This window comes from Ovis canadensis, chromosome 5 (genome assembly GCF_042477335.2).
Source record: "Ovis canadensis isolate MfBH-ARS-UI-01 breed Bighorn chromosome 5, ARS-UI_OviCan_v2, whole genome shotgun sequence".
Taxonomy (NCBI): domain Eukaryota; kingdom Metazoa; phylum Chordata; class Mammalia; order Artiodactyla; family Bovidae; genus Ovis; species Ovis canadensis.
Genome location: NC_091249.1, coordinates 58213769 through 58241379, shown reverse-complemented (window position 1 = coordinate 58241379; position 27611 = coordinate 58213769). Strand labels below are relative to the sequence as shown.

The 27611-nt window shown below is 48.6% G+C and overlaps 1 protein-coding gene across 2 annotated transcripts in view; it reads left to right on the top strand.

The window, feature by feature from the left end:
• The window catches only part of FSTL4 (follistatin like 4), a 739698-nt gene that overhangs the window by 26822 nt on the left and 685265 nt on the right, over positions 1-27611 (top strand). For both annotated transcript variants that reach the window (XM_069592040.1, XM_069592042.1), the window contains exon 2: positions 8840-9044. The gene's annotated coding sequence lies outside the window, so the exon portion shown is untranslated. The remainder of the gene's footprint in view (positions 1-8839; positions 9045-27611) is intronic.

Here is a 27611-nt window from a genome sequence, read left to right as displayed (position 1 = left end):
TGCCTCCAGAACTCGCCACGTTCCCCGAAACTGAACACATTCGTGAAGAAAAATTGTTGGGCAAAATGACTACGAATATTAATCGTGTGGATTTACCCCCTCTACAGATGGCAGTGCAGACGCTGGGTAGAGTCAGGACGCCGGGGGGCAGGAAAGGGGAGCTGGGCTCGCCTTGCTCTTCTAGCTGGGAGTGTTGCCCTCACTGGCCACCGAAAAGTCTCACGGGAGTTTCACTGGGGCCAGCGGTGGGGTGGGGCCTCAACTTGACTCTGAGCTCTGCTCTTCACCAGCTGCCCCACCAGGGTCCCTGGGTGGTCTGCCCACCTGTGTCCCATTGGGGGCCTCCACTGGTCCCTGCACATTTACCCTGACCACCTCCCTCCTCTGCAGCGCCCTCCCACCCAAAGTCAGAAAGGGCCAGTGATGTTTATTTTTTAACCAACAGTAGTTAATTGTTGAGTGCCTTTGCATGCCAGGCACCACGCCAGGCATCGAGGTTACTCTCACTCATGGAGCTGACATCCCAGCAGTCAGCAAGTAATCACCAAGTAGCTGTGCAGTTACTGACTGTGAGAAGGGCCACCAAGGCAAAGCAAGGAGAGTGATAGGAGATCATAATATGATGGGAGTAGGAATAATGGCTGACGCTGGGCTTCCCTGAGAGCTCAGTTGGTAAAGAATCCGCCTGCAGCGCAGGAGACCTCGGTTCGATTCCTGGGTTGGGAAGATCTGCTGGAGAAGGGACAGGCTACCACACCAGTATTCTTGGCCTTCCCTTGTGGCTCAGCTGGTAAAGAATCCACCTGCACTGTGGGAGACCTGGGTTTGATTCCTGGGTTGGGAAGATCCCCTGGAGAAGGGATAGGCTACCCACTCCAATATTCTGGCCTGGAGAATTCGAAAAGAGTTGGAAATGACTGAGTGATTTTTACTTTCACAATTATTTACTAGGCTTTCCAGGTGGCTCAGAGAGTAAAGAATCTGCCTGCAAAGGAGGAGACCTGGGTTCCATCCCTCAGTAGGGAAGATCCCCTGGAGAAGGGAATGGCAATCCGCTCCAGTATTCTTGCCTGGGAAATCCCAGGGACAGAAGAGCCTGGTGGGCTATATAGTCCACAGGGTCACCAAGAGTCAGACATGACTGAGCAACCAACACTTTCACTTTTGCAGTTATTTACTATGTGCTCCACATGGCTCAAAACACTTTCAGTGGCCTATGTCCTTGATCCTCCTAACTGAGCTATGAATTCCATTTCACAGATGAGGAAACAGAGGTTCAGAGAGGTTAAATAACTTGCCCTTGGTCACAAAGCTGGTAAGCAGCACACATTTGAATTAGGAAGTCTGATCCCAAATTCCCTGCTGCTAACCACTATGCTCTATTGCTTTAGAAAAGAAAGAATAAATTTGGGTGATGCAGGATAGGGAAGACTTCTCAAAGGAAGCCGTGTGTAAACTGGACCCGAGAAATGAACTGGCCAGGTGGGGAAGCCCTCGAGAGGAGAGAGCTTGGTGTCCTGAGGGAGCTATCAGCACCCACAAGGCCAAGGCTGGAAGTGCTGGCCCATGCAGTACAATTCAGTTTCATGGGGACTCTGGGGCTAGTGAGTTCTGAATCCTTATCTTACAAGTCACAGGAAGCTGTGTCAGAGTTTTGAGCAGGGGGTTGACAAGAACCAATCCTTCTTTCCCTGCTTAATTCCCCAGTGAGGCGATGAACCCCCCTTTCCACTGTACAGAGGGTCAGTTTCATAAGCTGGCATTTGGTCTGTAGGTAGAGCATCTAAGCTGAGGGCCGACTGGGTGCAGAGAAGGCATCTGTCCGCTCCACGTTCAGGCTCTGAAGAGGCAGGGGGGAGTTGGGACTTGTCACACTCCAGGTGGTGTGGCCCCTGCGTGACAGATGTGTGTGTGAGAGAGAGGAGGAGGGAGGGAGGCGCCTTCTGAGATGAGACAGTTGCTGAAGGCATTAGGCACGGGCATGCACGTTTATCTCTGAGGTAGCTGCGGCCAGGCAGTGGCTTATTTGAAAGATTGCAGCCCTGAGGATTGAAACACATTGGTCAGCATTGACCTGTGGTTTATGAGCCCCAGGACCCCTGCCCCTTAGAGGGAAATGACTCCATTTATTGCATAGAGGGAAGCATCCTTTCTCTTAAAAAGGAAAAGGCTGTAATGCATGTCTTGGGAACTGCACTGCACTTACAGCAGGAGGAGATGGGGACTCAGGAAGCATCTGATTCTGCCCTAGGGTAGGCTCTTAGGCGGGAAGATTTTGGTGGGCATATTATTTTATCAAACTCAGGGAGAAGGCCAGGGTCTGAGATAGTGATCAGAGTAGGTAGAGAGCTGGAAATGTACAACGTACTTATCTCAAAAAATAGAAATACACCAGTGGGCTAGTTGAAGAGATGAAAGGGAGTGAATTCACAAGCTGTAAGAAGGTGGAAATCTGGGAAGATTTCTTGGAGGAAAATTCCTCCTGTAGGAATCTCTTCCTTCCTTCCTGGAGGAGGCAGGCCTTGAGCTGGACTTTAAAGCCCTTAAAGCCCTTGTAGAGACCTGGCCCTGGGGAAAGTTCCTGCTTGTGTTGGAGCCTCATGAGGTTCTATGAGGCAAGGTTCAAATAACAGCCCTCAGGACTCAGTCCAGGCTTCTCATTCTGTGCCATGCTTTGGCGAGTAGTCCCCACCTGTAGGCCTCTACAGGTGGGGACCACTCAGTCCACGAGTTCCTACATGGATTGAGGGGTCTGTGGAAAGGAAGGCTAGAGGACTGCTGTGTTTAAGCAAAATAAGAAATTTAATTTGCTTATGTAAGCAAATAAGATTGTCTCATTAAGAGTGGGGGCAGTGATGGATCTGAGTGGGCCCCAAAGACAGCCCCAGTCACCCCTTAGCTCTCTTACTGTTTTCATGGTCTGCTCTGAAGCCATTGCTAGGCTGAGGAGTGCTCCTCAATACCAGCCTTCTCTTTGGCTCTTACGTCCAAGAATAGACTTACACATTTTTAATTCCCCAAGGGCTATTCTTGACCTAGCACAATCTCCGTTTTTCTGTATCTATCCAGATCCCAGCTATCCTTCAGGACTTTTCCCCAGGGTTTCTTCCTCCCCTCACCATGAGCTCCACAAGTGCAGAGATGCCCAGTTTCATTCCCTGGTGTTTTCTTAGCTTATAGATCAGGATCTGGCGGGTAGTGAGTGCTCACTGGATAAATGTGGAATGAGTGAATGAAGCTTTCCTATCCTTCCAGCCCTGGATTTTTATGACCCTCAGCTGGCAGTTGCAGTGTTCATTCCTGTGGTGGGTTGAATAGTGCCCACCCCCTCCCCCAAATTCATGCTAACCAGGAACATCAGAATATAACCTTATTTGGAAATAGGGTCTTTGCAGATGTAGATAGTTAAGGATCTTGAGATAAAATGATCTTGGATCTAAGATGGATCTAAGTGAAAGTGAAGTCGCTCAGTCATGTCCGACTCTTTGCGACCCCATGGACTGTAGCCTACCAGGCTCCTCCCTCCATGGGATTTTCCAGGCAAGAGTACTGGAGTGGGGTGCCATTTCCTTCTCCAGGGGATCTTCCCAACTCAGGGATGGAACCCAGGTCTCCCGCATTGTAGGCAGACGCTTTACCATCTGAGCCATCAGGGAAGCTAAGATGGATCTCAGATGGGCCCAGATAAGACTGGCATCTTACATGAAGCTGCTGCTGCTAAGTTGCTTCTGTGGTGTCCGACTCTGTGTGACCCCATAGACGGCAGCCCACCCGGCTCCTCTGTCCTTGGGATTCTCCAGGCAAGAATACTGGAGTGGGTTGTCATTTCCTTCTCCAATGCATCAAAGTGAAAAGTGAAAGTGAAGTCGCTCAGTTGTATCTGACTCTTTGCGACCCCATGGACTGCAGCCTACCAGGCTCTTCCATCCGTGGGATTTTCCAGGCAAGCGTACTGGAGTGGGGTGTCTTACATGAGGAGAAGACATAATACACAGGCAAAGAAGCCATGTGAGGATGGAGGCAGAGACTGGGTTGATGCATCTAAAAAGCCAGGGAATGCTAAGGATTGCTGGCAACTACCAGAAGCTGTGGGAGAAAAGGCATGTGACAGACGCTCCTGTATAACCCCCAGAAAGAGCCAACCCTGACTACACCTTGGCTTTGGATTTCTGCCTCCCGAATTGTGAGAGAATACATTTCTGCGGTTTCATGTTACCTGGTTCGTGGCAATTTGTTATGGCTGTGCTGGAACACTAATATGATCCCTATTGCCAATATTCCTAATGTAATATTGTATATTACAATATATTGTAATATCTCACTCCCTTCTAAAGCAAGGGCTTGGTCAGGGAGCGAGTCTGGGTCACTGCCATAGGCCTAGTGCCTAGCTTGTTGGGTGACTGATCACTTTGGTTGTCAGGGACTGAGGGGAATCCCAGAATGTAGGATTTTTAGAGCGAGAATAGGGATGCGTGCATGTTCCGCCACTTCAGTGGTGTCTGACTCTTTGCCACCCTATGGACTATATACCCTGCCAGGCTCTTCTGTCCATGGGATTCTCCAGGCCAGAATATGGGTGGGTTGCCATGCCCTCCTCTGGGGGGCCTTTCCAATTGAGGGATCAAACCTGCGTCTCCTGTGTCTCTTACGTTGTACGGGGATTCTTTACCTGTGAACCATCATGGAAGCCCAGAATAAGGGTGGTCCTGGGCAAAGCAGGCTGCCTGGCACAGGGTCAGCACCTGGTAGGCGGTGGCAGTTGTGTCTTGAGTGTGGGAAGAGTATGGGTCAGGCCACATGCAGGTGGTATGTGCAGAGAGTTTGTGCGAGATGAGCCTGGAGCCAGACAGAAGAGAACTGAAGAACAGGAAATTTACTCTGGGGAATAAGGAGCCACAGGAGGTCTCTGAGAGCTGTAGGGCTTTTCTTGCGAGACCTGGGGATTCCCGTGCTGGAATCCCTGTGGGCTTCTTCTAGGCCTGTTCTCTGGAGGCCCAGGTACTTCGCCTCCAGGAGTTCTCCCACCCCCAGGCTGCTGCCGGCACCTGCTGAAACCAAGTACAGAGAAAACCTAGGCGTGCCCACGGTCACCCTTCCCCCTATTTGAATATACTGAATGGAGCTGATTGCCTAAATTGAAGGTATTATAGTATAATGATTGTTATAATTAAAACTATTATAATCTGAAAGACACCAGAACATGGGAACCACGGCAAAGACTTTCAAAGCTTTTAAAGCATGTTTCTGAACCAGATAAAAGCTCCTTTGTGTGGAGTGTTTTAAAGAGAGGGAGTCTCTGAGTGGGCACCTGTGGGCTCTGAAATGCAGCCTGGTCCTCCACGAGCTGGGTGGGGGTGGCAGGGATTTTCAGCCAGAGGGTGGCAGCTGCCCCACTGGCCCGGACCTGGTGTGATGCCCTCAACACTGTGGGCGCAGGAGGATCCACTTTGAGGGTCCAGGCTGGGTGGGGATCTGACAGAGGAGCAGCGTTCTGAATGCGGTGCCTTTGGAAGCAGACATGCTGCACCGCCCCCTACATTTGGGAAGGGTAGTCTGGCTCTGGCTGGAGAAAGAGGGACAGTGTGTGGGCCTGAAGGTGTGAGGCCCTGAGGGTCTCCAGATGGCAGTAGGGGGCAGACAAGCCTCATAGAGTGGCAGGCTCGGGAAGGGCTCTCAGCGGGCTCTAGACTTGGTTGACAGGAGCCCCCTCTGCTCACAGGACTGGGCTCCCAGATGCCCAGGAGGAAGTGGAGCTGGAGACAGCCTGAGAGGAGCTGGGGCTCTTAGAGCTGGCAATGGCTCTTCTAAGTCCGGTCACCTCTCACTCCCTTGGCTTCCCACCGGCACATTGTACAGGTGAGGAAGCTCAGGCTCAGAGAGGGAAGCAACGGGCCATGCTCACCCAGTAGGTAAGTGGTAGGGCCCCGACTCCAGACTCTGGACCCGAGCTCTGAAGTGCTGTGCCCTGCACCTTGGCCCTCTCGGCATCTGGTGGCCAGGCCTGGTCGGCTCTCCCAGGTTGGTACTGTGTGTACCCTGTGGTTCTGGATGGGCACTTGGTTGTATCTTGTCCCACCTTGGTTTCTTCCTTTTCCTTCTTTAAAAAGTTATGCAATTAATACACAAAACCATTCTTATTAAGAAATCAAACATTGCGAGTGCTAGTCATGCCAACTAAAGAATGTTGCTTGCCATCAGTTCTATAAGGATTGAGTCATTAGCCTGCAGTTGCTGAACTTGAACACACCCTGAAAGCAATGCCAGGTGGAGATCAGGAATAAGACACTTTGTGCTCTGGGAAAAGTGGTGGAACAGGCCTCCAGATAGATGTTTTTACGAGAAATTTTTATGAACCCAAATTCTCGCAACTTTTCATACTTATAAAAGCACTAAAACCACTAAGATGTCTGTTCCTGGTGCCTAGCAGCAAACTCCTACTGAGATGTGTGCTTGACTATAGGTGCCCTTCCCCTATCTCATGTATACTGACTTGCCCAATCACCACTTTGAAACAGTCTTCAGGCTTCTCTGAGAGTCTGTCTCCCATGCTATAGTCCTCAATAAGACTCTGAATAAACTTGACTCACAGATTTTACACAGTACACTTTTTTTTTCAAGTTAATAATAGCTAATACAGAGGAATGATCTTAGATGTGTGTGTTTGTGTGTATATATATATATATGTACATAATACATTTACTCCTCATACAACCCTATGAGGTAAGTTTTGTTTTCCCTAGTTATAGAAGAGAAAACGAAGGCCCTTGCTGGAGGCTACATAGCTGGACTTAGAACCAGCAGGCTGGTCAGAGCCTGTGTGTTTGATTCCTGTGCTTATAGAGGAAGTGAAAATTCCCTTGAGACTATCCCTTCCCCTCTAAATCTTACTCCTCCTCCTCCTAGAGTGAAGATTAGTTACTATTTCATGGATATTCTTTCAGACCTTTCTCATGGATTTACACATAGCACAGAATTTTTGTGTACATGTTTTTGGATATTAACAGTATCATTTGGTGTTTACTGATTGCAAATTGCTTCCTTCACTGAACAATACATTGTGGGGATATTTTCTTGCCAGTACATGTCAATGCTGTACCCTTTTAAAATGTTGCAGTGTGTTCCCTGCTTTATTTATGATTGAATAGATACTGGTGCCACGGACTGAATGTTTGTGTCCCTCAATTTGTATTGTTGTTCAGTTGCTCAGTCGTGTCCAACTCTTTGCAACCCCATGGAGTGCAGCACACCAGGCTTCCCTGTCCTTCACCATCTCCTGGAGTTTGTTCAAACTCATGTCCATTGGGTCAGTGATGCCATCTAACCAATCTCGTCCTGTGTCATCTGCTTCTCCTCCTACCTTCAATATTTCCCGGCATCATCGTCATGGCACTGTTTGCAGTGGCCGGGACATGGGGGCAGCCTGGATGTCCATCAGGAGACTAATGGGTGAGAGGGCTATGGTGCATATATGCAATGGAGTATTGCTCAGCCATTAAAAAGAATATGTTTGAATCAGTTCTAATGAGGTGGATGAAACTGGAGCCTATTATACAGAGTGCAGTAAGTCAGAAAGAAAAACACCAATACAGTATACTAACACATATATATGGAATTTAGAAAGATGGTAATGATGACCCTATATGTGAGACAGCAAAAGAGACACAGATATAAAGAACAGTCCTTTGGACTCTGTGGGATAAGGTGAAGGTGGGATAACTTGAGAGAATAGCATTGAAACATGTGTATTATCATATGTGAAACAGATCGCCAGTCCAGGTTCAATGCATGAGACAGAGTGCTCAGGGCTGATGCACTGGGATGACCCTGAGGGATGGGATGGGGAGGGAGGTGGGAGGGGGGTTCAGGATGGGGAACACGTGTATACCCATGGTGGATTCATATCAATGTATGGCAAAAACCACTACAATATTGTAAAGTATTTAGCCTCCAACTAAAATAAATAATTTAATTAAAAAAATATTTCCCAGCATCAGGGTCTTTTCCAGTGAGTCAGCTCTGCACATCAAGTGGCCAAATATTAGAGTTTCAGCTTCAGCATCAGTCCTTCCAATGAATATTGAGGATTGATTTCCTTTAAGACTGACTGGTTTGAGATAGTGAAGGACAGGGAAGCCTGATGTGCTCCAGTCCATGGGGTCACAAAGAGTCGCAAAGAGACTTAGCGACTGAACAACAAAGATGAACGTTTCTTATCCAGGTTGTGTGTATGTAGGTTCAGAACCCAGATAGAACTAATGAGCTTAGAATGAAAGATGGTGGCGCCCTGCCCCTTGTTCCCTATTCCCAGCTTCCAGGAATCAACTGTATTCAATGTTTAATTCAATTTTTTCTTATATTTTCTCTACATTTCTATACTACTAGATTTAACTGCTTTTACTTGTTCCTCCCCCCACTTCCCCATTTTTGGATATGACCCATATACTTTCTTTTGTGGAAAAGAAGGATTTTTAATTTTTGTTACTGGCATGGCACTGTCCTTTGCTCTGCCCCTTCCTCTCCACCCCCTCCCAAGAGTTTCCCCTTTTCTCTCCTGAGACTGTTAAGTCCTCATGTTGGATTAAGTCAATATTCAATGTTTACAGTATTAGGACTATGTAACTATTATTTACAGAGAGCCACCTGCAATACCATGATTATAGTTTCTTGTATATGAAACTTTTAATTTTCTCAGAAGTTAATAATCACTCATTTCTTTTCCTTTGTTTTGTTTTATGTGTACCAATTACAAATTATTTCCCATACTCCGTGACAGCAATGAAAATCTCTGAATATTTTAAACCCAGCACCAAGCGACTTGTTTTATTTGCTTATTTTTCAGAATGCCCTGCAGAGCCTCCCCCAGCCTCCAGCTGCTGTCCAGACTGTTCTCTGAAAACAGCACCCAGATTCTTGCTTGAACTTTCCATCACCTTCTCCAGAGCAGCTCCTGCACCCTGAGTACCACTGCGTCTTCTTCCTTGGGTTCCTCCCTTCTTCTGGGGGAAGACGTCTTCCAGTAGCTTCCTGAGGAAGGGGACTGGGAGGTAAGTTTTTGGAGACCTTGTTTGTCTGAAAATGTTTTTGTTCTAGCCTCACGTTTGATTGATAGTGAGGCTGACTCTAAATTGGAAATCATTTTCCCTCAGAATTTTGAATGCCTTGTTCTATTGTCTTCTTGCTTCCATTGTTGTCGAGATATCAGATGCCTTTCAAATCCTGAGGTTTCTATGTGACCTGCTTATTTACTTTGAAAGTTTTAAGGATTTCTCTCCAGTTTTTTCATCTATGCTTCATGATGGTGTTCCTCAGCTTGGTTTAAAAATAAAAAAAAATTTTTTTAAATTATTGTTTTAAATTTAATTTCATTTAGTTTAATCCATGGTGCATATTCTTGGAATATCTGTTAAATCTTGAAATACATTTCTTTCAGTACTGGAACGGTATCTAACGTTAGTTTTTGATTATTGCATTCTCTCTGTTTTCCAGTTTTCTTTTTCTGTACCTCCTGTTAGTTGGCTAATGGACCTCTCAGGTTAATCCTTGGATTTTCTTATCTTTCTTATTTTCAGCTTTTCCCCTAATTTTAATGGAAATTTCTATTTTATTTTTCAAATATCTTGTTGACTAAAAAACTCAGCTCTCATATTTTTAATTTCCAGTTTTTTTATTTTCTGAATATTTAATTTTATAGCTCCTTTGTTCTTACTTTATGAGATGAAATATGTTCTAATTTTTCTGAGGTTTTAAAATACAAACATTATGGCCTTTTCTCTTTTCTTCTGTTTCCTGCAATCTCTCTATTTCCTTTGGAATTCTTTTATGTCCTGCTTGCTCTGATCCTGCAGTTAGAAGGATCAGAGGTGGGGTATAGGTCTGGGTAAGAACTTTCCAGAAGCTCAGTGGGAGAAGGTGGCATGAGTCTTCACTGTTCAGCTTATAGAATTACCCTTATTCTGCCTGTTATAAATGACTTCTCTGGTGGCTCAGATGGTAAAGCGTCTGCCTACCCAAGTTCAATCAAGTTCAGCTTGGAGACCCAAGTTCAATCCCTGGGTTGGGAAGATCCTCTGGAGAAGGAAATGGCAACCCACTTCAGTACTCTGGCATGGAAAATCCCATGGACAGTAAATACGGCCTCATGCTCAGCTGCATCTGCTACCCTTGATGCAGAAACCCTTTGACCCAAACTCTCCAGAGAGCTGGCCTCCCATCTATTTTCATGATGATGGTAGGGTGGTCATCTTGCTGGGAGATGGGGGTAGGATTCCTCGTTCTCCTATGGACTGTCTATAAATCCTCCTGTTTTTAGCCCCATCTATTGCCTCTGCCCTCTGAAGTAGTATTTGTTGCTTCAGTTCCTGGACTTTTCAGGGTTCTGAATGGGTTTGCTCATCTAAAAGCAAGCTTAAGTTTCAGCTTTCTCTGATCCACTAAGCCAGCTGGCTTTTGCCCATCTGCTTTCCAGCTTCCAAATTGTTGTTGATAGAACTTGTCTTCTGTCCTCTTCTCTTTGTCCTTGTGGATTCCTGTCACTTTTAGACCTTCACTGCTTTTTTTTTTTTTGGTGAAGGGGGATGTTTTCTTTTGGTGAGTAGCAGAAATAAGTGTGCATGTTTAGTCCCCCATGTTTACCCTGAATTCCTGAGTTTTTTCTTTATGATGCAAGCATGGGCAGCTGTTTGTTATATGTTCTCATGAGGATAGCAGATAGAAGACGGCTCTGTCTTCTGGCTGGCATGTTGTCCTATGCCAGAAAACCCAACCCAAACAGCTTAAACTGTAAAGGGATTTATCTCATCTAATAATAAGCTCTGGGGTAAGGTGGATCCATGACTGCAGCCAAGAGCCTGTGTGTGAGCTCAGTTGTGTCCGACTCTTTGCAGCCTCATGGACTACAGCCCGCCAGGCTCCTCTGTCCATTATTTTAGCAGTGCAGCAGTGCCACTGAGGGGGCAGGTTCTGTCCGTTTTTCCGCTCTGCTTTAGTTTACTGCCCTTCACTGTCGAAAAATGGCTGCTGTGGTTATACCCGGCCATCATGTCCTTGGACATAAATGTCCACAAGCAGAGAAGATAGCATCCCTTCATTGTTTTACTGTCTTTGAAAATGTAAAATCATGTCTTAGTCTGTTCAGGCTGCTATAATAAAATACTATAGCCTGAGTGTCTTATAAAGAGCAAACATTTATTTCTCACAGTTGTGGAGGCTGGGAAGTCCAGAATCATGGTTCTGGCAGGTACCAAGTTTGGTGAGGGCTTTCTGCTTCATCAGATTGATGTCTTTGTGCAGTTTCCTCACAGGGCTGAAGGGGCCAGGGATCTCTCTGGAACTTCGGTTATAAGGACACTAATTCCATTCGTGAGGGCTCTATCCTCATGACCTAATCACCCCCCACTAAGGCCCCACATCCTAATACCACCACCATAGGGTTTAGAATTACAACATGAATTTGGGAAGGAGACACAGATATTCAGTCCATAGCAGATTGCTTGAATATGTGTTACATCTGCAGGTTAGCAATCTAAAATACTTAAAAAGTAAGGAATAAAAGTCTCCCTATTTACTCCTATCCTCTCTTCTCACTTATGTTGTTGTTCAGTCACCCAGTCGTGTCCAACTCTTTGCGACCCCATGGACTGCAGCTTGCCAGTCTTCCCTGTCCCTTAGCATCCCCTGAAGTTTGCCCAAGTTCATGTTCATTACATTGGTGATGCCGTCCAGCCATCTCATCCTCTGACACTCTCTTCTCCTTCTGCCCTCAGTCTTTTCTTGCATCAGGGACTTTTCCAATGAGTCGTCCGTTTGCATCAGGTTACCAAAATATTGGAGTTTCAGCTTCAGCATCAGTCCTTCCAATGAGTGTTCAGGGTTGATTTCCCTTAAGATTGACTGGTTTGATCTCCTTGCTGTCCAAGGGACTCTCAGGAGTCTTCTCCAGCACTACAGTTCAAAGGTTATCAATTCTTTGGCACTCTGCCTTCTTTACGGTCCAGCTCTCACAACCGTGTGTGACCACTGGGAAGACCATAGCCTATATGGACCTTTGTCAGCAGAGTAATGTCTCTGCTTTTCAGCACACTGTCTAGGTTTGTCATAGCTTTCCTGCCAAGAAGCATTCGTCTTCTGATTTCATGATTGCAGTCACCATCTGCAGTAATTTTAGAGCCCAAGAAGAGGAAATCTGTCACTACTTCCACCTTTTCCTCTTCTATTTGCCATGACATAATGGGACTGGATGCCATGATCTTAGTTTTATTTAGTTTTAAGCAGGCTTTTTCACTCTCCTCTTTCATCCTTATCAAGAGGTTCTTAAGTTCCTCTTTGCTTTCTGCCATTAAAGTGGTGAGAACGCACTAATAGGACTTTGTTATTTATTTCTGATGCCAAAAACTTGGCCTCTGTGCACTGGTGCCAAATTGGAACTCAGAGACAGAGTTTTGGGTGAAGTAGAAAGAATAGATTTATTGCTTTGCCAGGCAAAGGGGGCCACAGAGGGCTCCTGCTCTTGACAACTGTGTGTCCCACCCTGGGAGGATTTGGTGAGGAGCTTTATAGCAATGGCTTAAAAGTTGTTTTCAGTTGCTAAAGTCATTTCTGACTGTTTGCAGTTCCATGGACTGCAGCATGCCAGGCTTCTCTGTCCTTCACTATCTCCCAGTTTGCTCAAACTTATGTCCATTGAGTTAGTGATGCCATCCAACCATCTCACCCTCTGTTGCCCCCTTCTCCTCTTGCCCTCAATCTTTTCCAGAATCAGGGTCTTTTCCAATGAGTCGGCTGCTCATATCAAGTGGCCAAATGTGTGTGGGGCTTGCTCTCCTTTAATCTGGTCTCAGATAATTTCCTGATGAAGTTTCTCTGGTTCCTTTAATCTGATCTCAGGTATGAAGACTCTGGCCTCATTCTCCTGAATGAAAAATGCTGACATATTCTATTTGTTGGGGATTTTAGTTCTGTAAAGAGCTCAAAGATACTGTTATGTGTATCCCTTGAGGTGGAACCAGGACTGTGCCCCAAGGCTATGCTATTGTTCCTTGGCAGCTTCTCCATTGTCTTTGCAATCCTTCCCTTCCCTTATTAGCAACTGTTCAAATCTGCAATTTGGTACTCAGAGAAGGGCATGGATGCTGGAGTCTCTTCCCTATAAACTAGAAACAGGGTACATAGAAAGGCTATCCTCCCCAGGAACCCTTAGGGTCCTGCTCAGTTTCATTCTTCCAGAATCTCTTTGTTACAAGCAAATATGGACATATAGTTTTATCCACCTCATTCTCACTTTTCCAAAGTAATAGTATACTATAATCCTTTTTTGACATTGCTTTTTTTTTTTGCACTTGTCAGAATATTTTGGTACATAAAGCACATCCTTAACATTGGTTTATAGCTCTATTTTTACTGCATTATATGCATGTAACCTAATTTGTTTAACCAGTCATCTTTTGATAGATATTTAGGTTGTTTCCCATATTTGCTATTATAATAAATTCTGAAAAACCTGTTAGTTTTCCTAGAGGATAAATTCCTACAAGTAAAATTGCTGAGGCAAAAGGGGTATGTGTTTGTGACCTTGACAGCTGTTGCAATTGCCCTTTCCGCTGTTGTACTAGGTTATTTTCCCATCAGCAGTGTAGGAAGGGCTGGTTTCCCTGCAACCCATAGGGTATCTTCTCAACCTTTGAATTTTTTGCCAATAAGGTGAAAAATGGACCTTATGTCTCTATTTAAGAGCTGAGAAACCATTCCCAGCTTCTCCAGCAGATTGTTCTGAGCAAGTTCTCCTTGGCTGCAATTTTGTACTGTGCTACTTCCTAAGCCAGTCATTGGCAGAGGAATGAGATGGCTCTAATTGGTTTAAATGAATCCAGATTAACATCCTGTGGTGGGGCTGGGATGGGGTGGGTTTCCCACCACAGGGATGCCTGGACAGCTCTGGGTTCTGTTAGCTGGGGAGGTGGGGTTAATGCTACGGGGTAGGCGCCCAGCAGTGTTGGGGAAGTTCACGGTCCACCACTTGCTAGAGGACATAACCTCAGACCTGTGCATCCAAAGTCCAGAAGGTTGCTTCTAGGAGTCCCCATTCTCATGAGGCTGATTCTGGTAGGCTGCCTGAGCTGGGAGGATGGTCCTTGTTGAGCAAACAGCCTCATCTCCTGATCAGATCTGAGATACTGCTTGCATAAGCCAGGTCAGAGAAGAGTCTAGGCTTCAGAACCTGGCAGCCCTGGGTTCAAATCCCTTTCTGCCCCTTACTAGCTATGTGACCATTTAACCTTTCTAAGCCTCAGTTTTCACAATTGTAAAACCAGGTCAGGAACTCTTGCCTCCGTGACTGTTGGGAAGTTCAGAGGAATGTATACTGTGTACCCATCCCAGGGCCTGGCCCACAGGGAGTTACTCAGCAGAGGCCTGTCCTGGCTGAGGTCTCCTCTCCCCCAGAAGGCAGAGAAGAATATTCCATGACTCTGCTTTGGGTCCTGAGCTCCTGGGGGTTGGCAGGGGAGGGGGCTCAATTGATGCTGTGTCCTCCAGGCGCAGCACACAGCCAGGGGCTTGAGAAAAAATGATCCATCTATGCTTGCTGATTGAATGAGAGAACAGCAATACATTAGTGCAAAAGGAGCTGCTGCACACCCTCACGCCATTTGGCTTTTTCGGCCATATTGAGACAGAATTTCCCTTGATAACAATCTGTATCGAGTCATTTACACATGCCGTGCCTCCTGATGATATGTACTGTTTATCTGGGGCATCAGCTCTGTATTGATTTATCAATGCCCATTTTGCACAGGGATCAATAATTAATTGCATCTCCACAGACATGGGAATACAACCTGTTTGCCTTGTAGAGTGCAGCCCTGAGTCAAGAGCCTGCTAAAGCCTTTGTTTGCATGTTGTGAGTTTTCCTACATCTGGTGCTTCCTTAACGGCCAGTGCTCAGGTCCTGAGTGACCAGCCATTTCCAATGCCCTCCTGGGAGATGTCAGGATCACGGGAGACCTGGTGGCCATGCTAAGAGTGTGTGAAGGCGTCCAGGTGGGCGAAGGAGCATGACCTTGTGGGAAGGGCAATTTTTTGGGGGTTCCTGCAACTGGTGAGGGCTTCTCTCCTGTGACCCTTCTTGGGGTGGGTGTCACCCCCTTTAGCCCTGTCTCTCTGGTCGTTTCTCCTGTAGAAGGAACATCTCAGAGCAGGATATGTTCTAGCTTGGGTATTTCCCTGGGGCCTGGCTGAATGCTTGAGGATGAAATGTACCATTTTCTGGGTTTCCTTGTGGGGCTTCTAGACAGCCTGGGAGCTGGTGAGCAGAAATGGCAAGGCTCGGGCAGTAGGTGGCGCTCTGTCAAAGTCTGCAGTCAAGTCTGCAAGGCAAGCTGTCAGGAGAGACTCAGAATCTACCTAATGTCAGAATTACACCGAAAATGATGACTGAGCATTGCTTATTTAAAACATACTTTAAATGATATTGAAAATCTTTATTTTATAAATGTTAGGGACTTACATTCAATTAACTAACATAGTACCCATTTGTTAAGCACCTACTAAGTGCCAGGCATGGTATAAGCCTATTAATCCTGATGGAGTATTCATTTCTCTTTATGTAACATGTCCCCCTGTCTAATTTATCTATATTACTTACCTTTTAGAGGAATACATTGATGCATTGCTCTATTAAAAGAGAATAAAGATATTTAAAGTCTTTAATGGGAGAGGAATCACAAAGGAGTTTTTAAGACTAACTTAGAACTATGTAGAACACTCAGCACATTATGCTAATTTTTTTCAAAGGCTGAGCAGCTTAGAGGGTAAAAAATCAGTCTGTTCCAATCTAGTTGCAGAAGCCGGGTAATCTATGTCTCATCAATGCTAACAAATATACCTCCTAATAGCAGTTTGTGTTTGTAACAGTGAGAAATTCTTCCCTGGAAAATATTATTAGCACTTATATTATCTTACAGATTACACTCTCGCTCAACGGAGGGTCCCAGTAAAAATATAATAGCAGATTGCAGCTGATGGCTTTCTCTTTTTATGTTAGAGACTTTATTATTTTGCAAAGTTGAAATAAATTCTTTGAAAACACAGGCGCCTAGTGTACACACCCACTTGCCAGAGCCCCCGCTGGGAAGGAGCCTGGGGTTGGGAGTGGGGCTGCAGCCTGTCCGGGAAGCTAGGGGAGCTGGCAGTCAGTGGGTTGCTGCCTTCCCCAAAATAAATGAAGTGTGGGCTGCTCTGACCCCTTCCTGTTCCGTGGCCATCTTCCTCGCTAGACTGTTGGCTCCATGAGGACAGGGAACAGGGTGTGTGGTTCCTGCTATCGCCTCGGTAGTGGGCACGGAGCCTGGCACACTTACGGGCCTCAGCCATCCTGGATCGCCCCTGGTGTTGGAGCTGCAGGACAAATAGCCAGAGAGGTGGGGCTAAGCAAGGTGTCAGTCAGGGACCCGGCACACCCTGCTTCTGGTGCCTGGGCCAACTCTGGAGGCCTCGGGCAGGAAGGAACCCAGGCTCAGGCTGACCCGAGGGCAGGACTGTGGTCCTGGAGCACCTGAGGCGAGGACGGAGGAGGGGGATCTGTCTGCACTGAGGAAGCTGGTAGAGATGACTGCAGGAGGTGAGATAAGATGTGAAGTGGAGGGGCGTTAGCAAGGCTGGAAGCAGCTGTGAGATTAGGGGTATGTAGGCCAGGGGCCCGGGTGGGACAGGGAGGGCCCTGGTTTGATGAGACCGCAGGCTTCCAGACCCCCAGGGAACCCTAGCCCAAAGTCCTTTCCCAATTTTTTGTCCTTGAAAGAGAACCTGGGGCCTCTTCTCTCCCAGAGTCCCCCGTTCCGTTTCTCAAAGGCTGTTCCTCATCCACAAAGCAGTTCTCTGGAGACGGCAGTGCTGCTGCGGGCAGTGAATTGTGGCCAGGTATCACCTGCACATCAGCAGACAGGCCTTTCTCTGAGGCTGGGCTTGTGTGCCGATCAGGGAGGAGCTCATAGCCCAGCGGAGGAAACAGAATCATTGTGTTGGATGCTGTGTTTCACAGACCACGTTAGGAGTCTCTTCTCTAAGTCTTAGGGTCTCCAGGCCAAGCACAAAGCTTGGGCCATAGCAAGCTCTGATGTTGATGAACTGCAGAGAATTAAGGTTTGGGGTCATTGGGATATCGGGGACCAAGAGTTGAGTGGCAGCATCCATGGAATCTGAGGAGGGTTGATGAGCTGAAGGGGGCGAGGCAGCCTAGGTGGATGCAGTGGCAAGGGCGAAGACTTGGAGGTGGAAACAGGGCACTGCTGGGGGTGCCCACCCTATCTGAACTGCGGAGTACAGCAAGAGGGACAGTGCCGTTGGGGCCAGATCACAAGGATATAGGATGCCGGAGTGAGGTGTGTGCACGCGCCTCTCTGCTCTCTGCATGGGGATCTGGGCAGGCTGGGCCCAAACGGGGTGGTACCACGAGGGCGGGACTGTACGGACACCTGAGGTCAGGACTGCCCCTGCCTGGCCTCAGCTGGGGAGGCTTAAGAACTGCCTGGGGGGAATGGGGCTTCAGGCCGAAGCTTGAGGCCAGCTGGCCTCTCTCCTAGCAGGTAATGAAAGAGACGTCAGCCCTTACCCTGGAAGGCGGAGCATTTCACGGGGGTCTAGCGTCAGTCTCCCAGCGGGGCCAGGGGCTGCTCTAGGGCCCATTGCGCCCGCTTATTTGGGGTTGCAGCTCGTGTTCTCTGGGGGAGCCCTGGACCAAGCGGCCTCTGGACCCAGGCAGCCCATGTGCTGTGCTGCCGCCTTCTCTTAGGAGGCTGCATCTGTGAGAGAGTCTTCACTCAGGTTCCACAAACCCTCTAGAGTCTGCACCACAGAAGGTGCCCCTGCCCGCCCCTGCCTGAGTGCCGTGTGAAGTGCTTCGAGGGGCACAGTGGGGAGGCCTCTGTTCTTTGCTCACAGACATGAACTGAGCACCCTGAGTCTTGTGAATGCCAGCGTAGGTAATTTTCCTCTTGGAGCTGAAGTCAGAAAAGTACCTGGAATGGGATGATCTGTTCAGGGAGAGAAGAAAGAAAAACAGCCAGCTTGTACTATGCAAGGGGACAGGTAAGGAGCTCTGAGTGAGCAAGGGAGTTTGCAAAGAGAAGAGAGTAGCAGGCAGTCATCAGCTGTGGCGGTGAGAGCAGAGCTGGGACCAGTGATCTTTGTCCGAGTGACAGGGTCTAGGCTCCCCATGGGGCGCTCAAGGCCCTTCTGCTCAGACTCTGCCCACTTTTCTCCCCCTCACCCCCTGGGTGGCTGCCCAGCTCTCACAGACCCCAGGCCTTTCCTCTGCCTTCAGACCCTCCCTTGTCATCAAGCCCTGTGTCAGGGAGTCTCCAGTGCGGAGGGGCCCTGCTCATTCTGGACCCAGAGCTCCCCTGGTCACCCAAGCATCAGGCTGTTGGCACCCCTCTCTCCCCTTCACCATGGCTGGGTCTCTTGAGGATGGGGAACTATCTTTTTTTAATTTTTGTCTCTGTGTTTCCAGGGTCTTGCCTGGGGCCTGAGATGGTGTTTGGGGTGTGAATGGATGAGGTGGGAGAGGAAGCATTCTGACAGTTTGGGGCTGACAGAGTTGGTGGGGGTGTTGTGCAGGAGGTGGGGGTGTTGTGCAGGAGACGGGGCTGGGTGGGGGTCCTGACACAAAGCTCGAATGCTTGGAGGATAAATGCTAGTTCCCTAGAGGGCTGCGCCTGGTGCTGCTTGGCAGTCTTTTCTCCGGGGTGCCCCTAGACTCTTTGTGAGTGCGTATTTTATTCTGTTTGTCTCTGTATCATTATAGTCTAGTTCAGGACCTGACAACAGTAGGAGCTCAATAAATGCTTGCTGACTCAATGAGTGGCTGATTGAATGTAGTGTGTTGTAAATGTATGCAGACCCTCTTGTCTCTCTGGGCCTCAGTTTCTCCATCTATAAACTGGGAGTGAGTTGGGGAGGATCCTCAGGTCTCTAGAACTCCCCAGCTGTGACCCTGACACTGAGTGCTGGGCACCATGGGTCTCTCCAAGTCTCTGCCACCCTCTGCATTTACCAGGTCCCAGAGAGAGTGTATGGGTGCATCCCCAGGGGTGAGCCCACAGCTGCAGGCCCTGCTGACCCACAGGGCATGGTATCCATATCCTTCAAAAGCACCTGCCAGGGTATGCTTGTGGTTGTGGGGAGCTGTGCTCTGGGACACATGCCAGTGTAGGGTGACAGCCATTGGGTGGGCTGCTGTGATTAGCTGGGCTCTGACCTGGCTATGAGGGGGAGGACGGAGGCAGGGAGAATGGGCATATGCTGCTCGTGAGGGCTTGGGCTCTCTCCCTTTCCTGGGGGTGAAGGGAGGAGGAGCAGAACCCTGTGGCAGTGGCTTAGCAAGGCGGGAGAATGCCTCCGAGCTGCTGGGACTCTGTGCTTTGCCTCCCCTGGGAAAGGGTCAGAGGCCCCTGGTGTTCTAGAAGGAGACCAATGAAGTTAAAGCCCTGTGTCCAGGAGGCCTGCAGAGCTGTGCACATATTTAAGAGTAAGGCCCTAAACAGCGGGATGGAAGTGTGTGTGTGTGAGTGTGTTGCCCAACAGTCAGCTTCTCTGAGGGTAAATGGAATCGAGGGGTGCATTTGTTTCCTTAGGAAGTTGCGAACGATTGCCATGAAGGATGCTGGAGGTCGCAAGTCTGAAATCAAGGTGCGATCGCAGGGCCATGCTCCCTGTGCACGCCCTAGGCTTCCTCGCCTCTTCCAGCTTCTGGATGGCTCCTGAGTTCCTTGGCTTGTGGCAGCACAGCTGCTATCTCCATCTTCCATGGCGGTCTTCCTCTGTGGGTCCTTTTCTGTCTTTTTGAGGAAATTCTCCTTGGATTCAGGGCCCTTCTCACATCTTGATTCTTTCCTTCATTACTTCTGCATGGACCCTATTCCCAAATAAGATCACATTCTGAGGTTCTGGGTAGCCATGAATTTGGGGGAAACACTAGTTAACCCACGAATATCTGCAAGCCTCTTTTCTTGTGATAATTTCCCTCTGAGCTGCGTTACCAGTGTTCTCAGAACCAGGCAGGGGAAGGGAGTGGGCTTCCTGCCATTGGTGCCCTTTCATTCATTTTCAGTGGGGTCTGGGGTCCTAGAGGGCAGCCCCTCGGGACCAACCTCTCCAGAGAACAAGCCTCCTGCCTTCTGCATGTGCCCGGGGCTGCTGCTCCTGGCTGTTCTGGGAGGGGAGGGCCCTGGGGGTCCACATGCTTCTTATATAGGTTTGCAGGCAGGCCCTCTGTGCTGATGTCGTCTTTGGGCAGCTCTCAGAGGTGCCCGGGGCCCTGGTAGTGGAGAAGGTGCCGATCCGTCGCTCCTGGCTTGCTCTTTGTTTTCTCTATTCTGCTCTGCCCAGTCGTCTTCAGCCATCTGCTTCTCAGCTTCTCAGATTTTGCTGCTGCTGCAGCTAAGTTGCTTTAGTCGTGTCCGACTCTGTGTGGTCCCATAGACGGCAGCCCACCAGGCTCCCCCGTCCCTGGGATTCTCCCAGCAAGAACACTGGAGGGGGTTGCCATTACCTTCTCCGGATTTTGATCCTATCTGTCTCCTAGTCCATTCACATCTTCGCGGGTGTTACCCCTTTCCAGTCACTCTACCAAAATCTGTCAGTGGGCCCTGATCCCCTTTAGAATGATGCCCAGACTCTGACCATGTTCTTCTGGGCCTTCAGGGGCTGGCATCCCGGCATCCCAGCCTCACCTCCAGCGCTGGGCTTTCTCACGCACCACACACCAGCCTTTGAGTGCCTAAGCGCATCCCTGCTCATCCTTTCTCCTGAACACCTTCCCAACACTCTCCCCCGTTCATCCTCGTGCTGCGCGCTGCATGCTTCCTCCTGAGCACAAGTGACAATCGCTCTCTACACAGCCAAGGGCCTTGTTCCGTCCGCTCGTTCCTCAGATAGTCTTGGTCCGTCCACCCCGGAGCCGGGAGCTGACCGTGTGGGCGTCCCCAGCGGCCTCCCTCACCTCTGGCTTCTGTTGAGTTCCTTCGCTGGGGTACAGGCAGGAGGCGGGAGGGCGGGAGGAAAGTGAGCTTGGTGTTCTCATTCTTCTGGCCCCCCCCACACCTGGTCTCCATGGGCTGGCTGTGTCCCTTTGCTGAAGGCCTCAGTTGCCATCGGTGGTCCTCTCCACAGGCACATCATCTCAGTTGTCCAGAAACTTCTCTTTCCCTTTGGCCCTTTAGGGCCACAGCTGGTTCCGCCACCCTCTTTAAACACTGCCCACGCCTCCAGAAATATTCCCTCCTCAAGCGCAAAGTGTGGCCATGCCTCGTCTCTTGCTGGCTCTCCTGCATCTTGTCTTGCTTCCGCTTGTCCACCCTTCCCAGACCACCAGCTCTGTGGGGCCCAGCACTGCCTGTGTTCCTTGCTGACCGCCCTGGGCTCGCCTCAGGGTCTGACACACGCTGCCCACTAAATGAGAGAGCATGCCCACAGGTGGGTACACACATGTGTTCATGCAGACAGACAGACACACTCGCACACACTCACGCAAAAGCCTCCACAGGCTGTGGCAGCTTGGAGTCTTCAGAGTTGTGAACAGAGCTTGCTCCATAGCAGGTGGGCCTGGACCTTCTCAACCTCCTTCCACTGATTTGAAATCCAGTCCGTGGAAGCTGTCAGTGTTCTTGCTTGGTGGCCCCAGGGGGTCAGCCTAACCTCTCTGGGCTTTAGTTACAGGGATAGTGATAACTTCTGCGATTACCTTCCTTGGTGACCCAGAAGCTTCTGTTGGCCTGCCAGCGAGCCCTGGGGGTCAGAGTGCAGAGTGCTTAGGATGTGCCTGGTCAGCTATGGGCAGCAGCAGGAGAGTCACATGAGCCTGAAGGGACCTGCTCGGGAGTGAGGCTAGGGAGGGGCTTCTGTGAGGGGGTTTCTGGCATCACATGGCCTTCTTGCTAAGGGTTTACCCAGGCTGCAGTCGAGCCCTGCTTGTCTGTGGGATTTACTGTCAGAAAGGGGAGGCGGGAACCCAGAAGTAAGCTGGGCAGCCAGGTACCAAGCAAGATGCTGGCCCAGCCTTGGCCCCTTGGCTGTGGGGAGACTGAAGGCAGGGCCAGGCTCGTGTGCCAGGCAGGGGGCTGCCCATTCAGTGGAGGGAACTCCACACACCAGAGCCCCCCTTGCAGAGTCCCCCTGCCTTTTCTTGTCTTACCTCCACTCTGCTGGATTCCTCTTTGCCCTCCCCTTAGTCTGGCCTAGAGAACCTGGAACTTTCTAGAAGGTTTCTTAGGGGAAGCTGGGGAATGAGTCCCATTCTCATTGAGGCTTTAAAAGGAGGCCATAAAACCTCTCTGAGTTCAGGTTTCTATTACATGTGTAGAATGTAGAAGCTGATGATGGTCTATGAAAATTCAATAAACCTTGAAAACAGCATCAGAGTTGATATCTGTAATTTAAAATAATGGATACCAAGAAATTGTTTCTCATTTATCTCACTGCTGAGATTGTGGCACGAAAGAGACTTCATTAAGCGTAGATTTTTTTTTTAAAAGAAAAAATAGTGTCATTTATCTCAATCAATGACGGATGCGGGAGGTGGCTGATGATGGTGTTTAATAATACCCGAATGATAAAAGCCTCTGTTCCTTCACAGTTTGGGACAAGTAAACGGATACACAGAATCACTTCACAGGGGGAGAGGTGCAGAAACTTAAATTCTCCTTCTGACTCACAGGTAGTACTTGTCATGTGTTAAGCAGCACAGCTGGCTTGTGGTATTGTTCAGAAATGAGGCAAGGAAGAGGTGAATAAATTATGGTTGGTCCCAGGCCACATGTGGCCACAAACGGCACCCCTGTCCAGCCCCACCCGGAAGCGGGGGGAGCCGGGGAGAGAGACTATTTGTAGCCCTTTACCTGCCCTCAGCTCCCTAGATGGGCTGTGCTTGGCTGGAGAGATTCCTGAAGTGCGTGTGTGTGTATGCGTGTGTGTGTATATGCGTGTGTGTGTATATACACACGTGTCTATGTGTCTATGTGTCTATGCGTGTATATGTATATATGTGAGTGCACATGTGCCTGTCTGTGTCTGTGCCCTGTCCAGGCTTCTCCCTAGTGAATCAGGAGGCAGCCTTCCTCTTTTTGCCATATTCCCATTTCAGAAACCAAAAATTTGAGATTCTAGTTCACACAAGTGACAAACTGGCAAAGCAGAAGGCAATCCAGGTGACGATGATGAATTAATCCCCCTTTTAGGACAAAGAGCACTTAACTCACCATCTTAAGTCCCTTCACAGTCCCTGTACAGCAGGTGCTGGAGGGCAAGGCCTGCTTCCAAGTCCCAATCCACAGCGATATGGAAGTGGAGCCTCCACGGAATCCCCTAGGTTTGGGTCACTTGTTCCTTTGTTATGCTGGTCATGGGTTGTGGGTCAGGTGTGTTAGTGGGTTAGTCGCTCAGTCGTGTCTCACTCTTTGCAAGCCCATGGACTGTAGCCCACCAGGCTCCTCTGTCCATGGGATTCTCCATGCAAGAATACTGGAGTGGGTAGCCATTCAATACTCCAGGGGATCTTCCCAACCCAGGGATCGAATCTGGGTCTCCTGCATTGCCTGTGGATTTTCTACCACTGAGCCACCAGGTCCAGCGTAGTGCTGCCTAAAGCCAAGTGGGGGTGGTGGCAACGATGCAAGATGACCATGGGCACTCAGCTGGGCCAGCGTGGGGGATTCCCACGGTGGGGCCCACTCTGCTAATCTATGAATTCCTGCCCTCTTCCAGCTTCACACCGACCTCCCTTTCTCTACAGCGCAGGCTTAGGCTGCTTGTGTTTCAGATGCAGGTCCTGTGTGCGAGCCTCTTTCCCCCTTGTACAATGCCCTCCTCCCTGGCACCCCCCTCCCCCCAACAGAAACAGCAAGCCTAGCTCATTCAGCCACAGAGCCAGGGACGTCCCACTGTTAGGACATGGATCAAAGAATGCTAATTGATCAAATATTAAATGCGGGCTAAACACCGCAGTGAATAATTCACCTTTTCTCATGTGAGCAACTTTTGCAGCAGCTTGAATAGGAAGCAGGAATTTTCATGCTGATAACAGTGTTAGCAGGGGAGGGGAGGGGATGTTGTTTGTTTTCCTGAAGCGTTGTGAAATGTGTGAGAACCAAAGTCTTCACTTATTAAATTCAGTCCTGTAGGAATACAGTGTCAAGATTTTCCATCTCAACCTGATTTTTAAAGAATCGGGTGACAGGGACATGGAGGGCATGGAGAGGAGTAGGGAGAGAGGCCCTTGGTGGAGGAACAGCTGATGGAACTGGGCTTGCTTTGCCTGGAAAAGAGAAAGGGGGAACCCCACTGTGGTAGGCCAAGTGATAGCCCTCCAAGGTGTCCTTGTCCTGGCCCCTGGAATCTGTGACTGTGTTCCCTTACCTGGCCAAAGGGACTTTGCAGGTGTGATGATGTTAAGGATCCCGAGTTACAAAGGTTAGCCTGGATTCTCCAGGTGGGCCTAATGGAATCACAAGCGTTCTTTCAAGAGAGAGGCAGGCATCAGAGTCAGAGAAGGAGGCGTGATGACATAGCAGGGTCTGGAGTAATGCCGCCATGAGCTGGGGAATGAGGACAGCCTCCAGACGCTGGAGGAGGCAAGGAGTAGTTCTCCTCACCTCCACAGGAACACAGCTCTGCCAACACCTCGATTTTAGTCTTTTACGACCCATTTTGAACTTCTGGGGTTTCCCTGGTGGCTCAGATGGTAAAGAATCTGCCTGCCATATGGGAGACTGGGGTTCAATCCCTGGATTGGGAAGATCCCCTGGAGAAGGGAATGGCTACCCACTCCCATTCTTGCTTGGAGAATCCCATGGACAGAGGAGCCTGGTGGGCTACAGTCCATGGGGTCGCAAGGAGTTGGACACGACTGAACGACTAACACTATCGCTTTGGACTTCTGACTTCCCAAACAGTAAGGTGATAAATCTGTGTTATTTTAAGTTGCTAGATTTGTGGCAGGAATATAATACAGGTGTCCTTGAGTCTCTCTCCCTATAGCTGACTGCCTCCCTAAAATAAAACCAGCAGACCTACTCCTCTGGGGGCACCTGTGGAAAGTCATATTCTTTATTATAATTTCAATTAGTAACATTCATAAGCACGCACCATGCGCCATACTCCATGCTAAGAGTTCCCCCTGCGTTAGCTTAGTGAGTTCTCACAGCAGCCCTACAGTCTACCGGGCTCAGAAACTCACTGCTGTCCATGCTGCGTTGTTATTTATTGCTCTGTAACAAGTTACAGGTTAAAACAAGATACATTTATTATTAACATATGGCAGTTTCTGTGTCAGGAATCTGGGAGATGCTTAGCTGGGTGGTTCTGGCTCAAGATCTCTCATGAGACTCTTGTTGAGGTGTTGAGTGGGGCTGTTGTTATCTCAAGGCTCAACTGGGGCAGGTGCCAACTTGCTCACATGACGGGTGGAAGCCCTCGGGTACACTGGCTGCTGGTTGGAGGCACCAGTCCCCTCTCTGTAGGGCTGTTTACAACGTGGCAGCTGGTTTACCCCAGAGTGAGGGATGAGAGTGAGATTGAGGGGAGAAAAGACTCAAGATGGAAGCCATAGTCCTTTCATTACAGACTCAGACATGACATCTTATCACTTCCACCATATTCTATCCATTAGAAGCCAGTGACTAGATCCAGCCATACTCATGTGGGGGGATTACACAGGGGTATGAACATAAGAGACAGAAATCACTGGGGACCATCGTAGAAACTGCCTACCACACCCACTTTACAGATAGGATAACTGAGGTCCAGAGAGGTCAAGCTAACACAATTAGACCTAGGATTTGAATCCAGCAGCAGCAGCACATGGGACATACTAGAAATTTAAATTCTCAGCTCTTCCACCTCAGACCATCTGAAACAGAAACTCTGAGGGGGAGGCCCAGCAGTCTATAGCTTACCAAGCTACCTGGGTGATTCTGATGTATGATGAAATCTGAGAACCATTGCTCTAGGCCTTAAAAAAGTCCTCTCAGTGCTTTCCCATGTCTTAAAAAGCTCAAAGGTAAAAATCCTCAGTATATAAGCATGTTGGAAAATCTAGCAAAGAAATGGGAATTTAAATTATCTGGAGGTTAGTGTTAACTTACTAGGGTGTCCCTTCATTGTTCTTGGGATAGATGTGTATTTTTAAGTATATATCATATTTAATAGAGTTGGGACTTTTACAGGAAATATAGTTTTGTATGCTGCTTTTGAAACATTTCTCCACGTCTTAAACATTCTCCCGTGACATCACTTGTTCCTGGCTCTCACGTCCTCCGTTGTTGGAATGTATCATAATTTAACTGATCCCTGGGACTGTGCCTCCGCTGAACCCTGTAGATAGGCTCACAGTGTAAACAGATGGCTGGTGAAACCGATGGACTGCGCCCTCTTAGTGTAGAGGGTAGGACCAGTGAAGAGGCTCATGAGAGTCTAGCTTCCCGGTGGAGGCTGGATACAGCCATGGGAACTCAGAGAGAGGGACTGATGAAGGAGATGCCCCAAGTGCCCTTAGCGCGTCTCGTCAGGGAGGGGAGTCAGAGTTTCGGTATCTGTGTAACCCAGAATGCACTCTCATAGGAACACATCTGATCCCATTTTTACTTCAGGAAGGAGCCCCCATAGAAGCAAAAACCTGTCTTTATATGCACAGAAAAATGGGTGGAAAGCTATAAACCAAAATGCTAATGTGATTTCTGAATGGTGATGTTATGAGATACTTTCATTTTCTCCTTATTGCTTATCTATATTTTCTGAATTTTCTATAATGAACATCCATTACTTTTGCAATAAAAACACTGAAGAAGCAACTAGGGAAGTAAGGAGGAGCAGTTAAAAAGGAAAAGGAGCATCTTTTGGGTGGAAGATCCCGGAAGGTTCTGTGTAGTTGGGTTGAGGTGAATGGCTCCGTGAGTGCAGAGAAAAAGAGGGTCAGGGATCAAGGACTTAATTTGTAAACCTTTCTTCCTCCTCAAAATGCCCATGACATCACGGGCCAGACAGAGCATTCTGAAACTGGAAGAGGACTGCAGACCTCCTGTTGGTTGATTGAAGAACTTTTATCGGCTCACAGAAGGTGCTGCCAGGGAGGGGCTCTGTGGCCATTGCACTGATCTTCTCACACCTGCTGTGTGTGTGTATGTGAAGTGGCCTCCTCACCAGTGGGTGGACAGGGGCCAAGCCCCTGACTGGCACTCTGCAGGCTCTGGGGTGGGTCTTGGTAGACACGAGCGCGTCCAGCTCTAGAATCCTCTGCAGATGAAGCTGATTAGGAGGGAGTCAGGACTATTAACCTCTCTTCCTTCTCCACGATTTCACTCATCGCAATGCCCTGAGGAAGGAACCTTGAAAGACAGCGCTCAAATGAGTTTCAGTGACATCCAGTCTGCTGCTCAAGGGGCTGTACTGGTTTTTTATTAAAGTTCATTACTTTCAATTATGAAAGAAGGGGTTTGGAGGGCTTATGTCTTCAAACTAATTGAACCATCTCCCCCACTCCTCTCCCCAGTGTAAAACGTTCTCACCCTTTGGTGCAGAAAACAGCAGAGAAAACATTTCTTCATTTTAAGGAAGTATATTTATCTGTG